The sequence below is a fragment of the Lotus japonicus genome, chromosome 5, assembly GCF_012489685.1.
Source record: "Lotus japonicus ecotype B-129 chromosome 5, LjGifu_v1.2".
Lineage (NCBI taxonomy): Eukaryota > Viridiplantae > Streptophyta > Magnoliopsida > Fabales > Fabaceae > Lotus > Lotus japonicus.
The window spans coordinates 10608196-10613008 of record NC_080045.1 but is presented as its reverse complement, the minus strand read 5'-3'; positions in this window follow the sequence as shown (position 1 = coordinate 10613008).

Here is a 4813-nt window from a genome sequence, read left to right as displayed (position 1 = left end):
AGCGAATACCTCATTTTCATCGTCTGAATTAGGATCTCCTTCTGATTCTGAGTCAGAGTCAACAGCTTCCTTTGACTCTGCTCCTTTGTCTTTGACAATAGCCATGAGTCCTTGGACTTCACCATCAGAGTCAACATCCTCTGACTCTGATTCATCAAAAGTCACCATCAGAATTTTCTTGGTCTTGAAGTGCTTCTTTGGCTTCTTGTCCTTCTTCAATTTTGGACAGTCACTTTTGTAGTGCCCAGATTCTTTGCACTCAAAGCATGTGACTTCCTTAAGTGATGACTTCTTCTGACCTGAGGATTCAGACTTTCCTTTGGCCTTTCCAGAGCCTTTGTACTTGCTCTGCCTATGCTTCCAGATTCGGTTGAGTCTCTTAGAGATCAGAGTCAGCTCATCTTCATCAGAATCTTCTGATGCTTCTTCAGATACTTCTTCTTCAGCTTGAAGAGCTTTTGACTTCTCTGCTTTGGCCTTCTCAGATTTGGATTTTAAGGCTATTGACTTCTTCCTCAGATCTTGCATCTCTGAGCGCTTCAGCTCATGGCATTTCAGTATGCTGATGAGTTCTTCTAAGCTCATACGCTCAACATCTCTTGTGAGCTCTATTGAAGTCACCAAGGGCATCCAGCTTTCAGGAAGACATCTGATGACCCTTATGACATGATCTTTAGTTGTGTAGCTCTTGTTGAGAGGTCGTATTCCAGCTACAAGCAACTGAAATCTGGAAAACATTTCTTCAATGTACTCGTTTGGCTCCATGACGAAGGATTCATACTTTTGGATCAAGGACAATGCCTTTGATTCTTTGACTTTCTTGTTTCCTTAATGGGACATCTTCAGAGATTCGAAAATGCCTTTTGCATACTCACGATCTGTAATCTTCTGGTACTCTTCATAGGAAATAGCACTTAGAAGAATTGCTCTAGCTTTGTGATGTTGTGAGTAAAGCTTCTTTTGATCTGCAGTCATCTCTGACCTTGGGATCTTCTTGCCTTCTTCATCAGTTGGACGCTCATAGCCATCCACAATAATATCCCAGAGATCTGCATCAAAACCCAGAAAGAAACTTTCAAGTCTATCTTTCCAATATTCGAATCTTTGACCGTCGAACATGGGAGGCTTTGCATTGTAACCATCTCTTTGAGTTTCACTGGTGGTAGCCATTGTTTTTCACACCGGCCCGGATCATTGAACACTGTTAGGTGTGGTAATCAGAACTTGCGCTATGATACCAATTAAAGGTATGAAAAACGGTAGAAAGGGGGGGTTTGAATAACGTTTTCAAATAAAAACTTCCACCTTAAAGATTTTGACAAATCTTTTCGAGAACTTAAGTGCTAAAGATAAGAGATAGAAAAGCACACAAGGATTTTTATCCTGGTTCACTTGATAAATCCCTCAAGCTAATCCAGTCCACCCGTCAAGGTGATTTCTTCCTTCTTAGAATGAAGGCAATCCACTAATCAGGTAAAGTGTTACAACTGCACTTGAAACCTACAAGTGACTAACAATTACACTGACTTAGCTCACACTAAGATTCACTCTCTTAGTCTTCTCTAGGATCCGATCAACCTTGATCTCCTAAAGGAACTAAACAAACTGTTTAACAAAGAATGTTTACAAGAGATTTGCTTCTGAAAAGCTTATAGTAAACACAATGAATTCAGATGAAAGAATGCTTGAAGGTTTTTGAATATAGCTTGCGCGTGTGTAATTCTTCCAACCGCATCTTTCAAACTTCAGCCTCTATTTATACTCCAAGGATTAGGGTTTGAACGCTGCATGGAAATGCTACCGTTGGAGGGCAGTTCTGGAAATTCCAGCTTCTGCTGTGGCTGAGAACGTTAGGTAGGTCGTCAGGATAGTACATTTGCTTTTGTACTTGGATAGTGACTTGACCTTAAAACCTAGGAGACTTCTGATCAGGGGAATGCTTCATGTTGGAACTTGTGAAGCCGGTTGATCAGAGTCAGAGGGAAAGCACAGATCCTCTGACCGTTGTATCTTCTGATTCTGAACTCAGAGGGAAGTACATGGTCTTCAGAGTTTCTTGCTTCTGGTTATCAGAGTTTCCACTATTCAGCTTCTGGATCTTCAGAGTCTTCTACACCGTCAGAACATCTGAACCTTCAGAGTTGCTTGGTTGTCAGAACTTCTGGATCTTCAGAACTTCTAGTGACTGAGTCCATATCAGAGCTTGTATAACTTCAGATCTTCTAAAGCATTTCTACTGTTCATGCTGAACATAGATGTTGCGAAAGCATTGCTTGGGTCACTCTTTATGCACAGTGCTTCTAATTTGTGTGAGATTGAATTGAGGTCAGAGCCTGTAAATAGCACACTCAGAAAAACACGTTAGAGTACCATAATTGTTCATACTCAAATGTTAACTTGTAATCATCAAAACATAGAGTTGTACTACACGATCAAAACTTGATCTTACACTATATTCCTCATATATTATGAAACTTATATTTAAAAAATTTCAAGTACATTTGGAATAGCTCAACCCCATTAAAATCCTTTTTTTTACAATAAAAGAGAAAGCCTCTCACAAAGTTATTTACGTGGTGTCACATGAAATCCAAATAACATCATCCCTACAGCAACATTTTTTTTTGTTAAAAAACCCTACAACAACCTTGATTTGCTAGATAATCTGCTAAAACATTACCTTCCCTAAACACATGAACCGCCCTAACACAATTGACTAATTGCATTAAATAATCTATGTGGTTAAACTATTGCAAGAGCTTCCATGGTCTTCGATCACCATTCAACGTCCACTCTACTATTGAGGAAGAATCACTTTTTATTATCACATTTTGAATGTTAAATTGATGACAGAACAATAGAGCATGGAAAATAGCCACATCGTCCGCTTCAAAAGCCCACAAATATCATGTCGCCTTTGCAAAATAACCAAGTACTTGCCCATTAAAATTCCTCAAAACACCAACAATTCCACTCACACCCGGATTCCTCTTAGACGCACCATTTGTATTAAATTTCAAAAATACTCCTTGTGTGGAACCCAATGCACGCTCCTTCGCACTGGGTGTGATGCCTAATTGCCTCAAAACCTACAACAAACTGATCTACGATGTACGGGAAATTTGTCCAACAACTCTTCAACCACCATAAAATACAAGCTATATGCATGTCCCGTTTATTCTCAAGGCTCAACTCGTGAAAAATACAAATGCATAGGTGCTTCTCCTACCCTAATATCCCTCCAAAACCTTACCCCTCTACCGTCTACAACTCTACATGCCAAACATTCTTTAAATGTACTTGTTGCCATATCAGGCTCCTTATATGTATTAAAGATGTCAGCGGCTACAACCGAGCACCCCTAGCTTCGAATCTCATCAATATCCAATACAACGAAGCATTTTTGCAGTACATATTTTTCACATAACAACCTACGCCATAAAGTCTCTCGCTCCCTACCAAATATCCAAATCTCATTAAAACCCTTAGCCTCTTAAGTTTGTTATTTTATTATTATAAGTATCCTCACTTGACTGGGCTGGAGTGTGTTCATGGTTTGGTTTTCATTGGTTGAATCCATAAAACATCAAGGAGCACAACTTTCAACACCAAGACTTCAATTCATGTAAATAAAGAAACTAAACAAATTCAATATCTATCATGTGACTATTTAGCCTCTAATTCTATTATATGGATTAAAGTACTCCGTATACTCCTGTTAATTATCTCATCATATAAAAAATAAATGGTCTTATTCTATTTTGAATTTTTATTCACGATTCAATTTTTTTAGTGAATGGAAAAAATAAACAGACAAACTACAAAGCTAACACATCCCGGGATAGAAGCGGGATGACTATGTCCGGAGGAACATGAAAATAAGTAAAATCACACAGCTGTGAATCCAAGAATACGTGAAATTCACCGTCCACTTAGCATCTCCAAGAACCCTCTCGTTCCGCCACCTCCACAAACCCCACAAAGCGGAAACAAATAAAGTTGAGTGCGATCATCGAACCTAAACCCGAATCCAAGTCTGAACCTCCGGAGCATTGAATTGTGACCAGCCAAAAGCATGCAAACGCAGCCATATTTCACGAGAGTGTAGGCAATCCCGAAGACCGTCAATTTAATTCCTCCTACCTAGTCAAGTCATTAACCTCAAATATATTTAAGCCTTTTTTAATTTGTGAAATAGCCTGGTAAAATAAAATAGGCTAAAAAGCACTTTTGGCCCCTGATGTTTCAAGTTTGTGCAAATTCTGCCCCTACTCTATTTCTGTCGACGTTTCTACCCCTCATGTTTTCAAACAGTGCACTGTCTACCCCTCCGCCAGTCAAACGTTAAAAAACTAACGGAATGAACTGATTTGGTTTTTTTTTTATAAATATTTTTTGGACCTGCCACGTGGAAATTACAAGTGAAATTGGAAAAAGGGGGCATGGGAGATTCAAACTCAAGACCTGTAAGTAGCAAAACATGCATTTAATCAGTTCAGTTAAATACATAATTGATATATACATCAAGCAAATTTAATTTATATCATTTCCTTGATTATCATCAATTTCATATACTCCTCTTCATCTCTCTAATCCACTCAGGAACCTCTCATGAGAAAGTTCGACTGACGGAGGGGTAGACGATGCACTGTTTGAAAACATGAGGGTAGAAACGTCGACAAAAATAGAGTAGGGGCAGAATTTGCACAAACTTAAAACATCATGTGCTAAAAATGTTTTTTAGCCAATAAAATAAAATGAAATAATGAAGGATTCCTCCATGGCCGTGATTTGTGAGTTACAGTGACATATC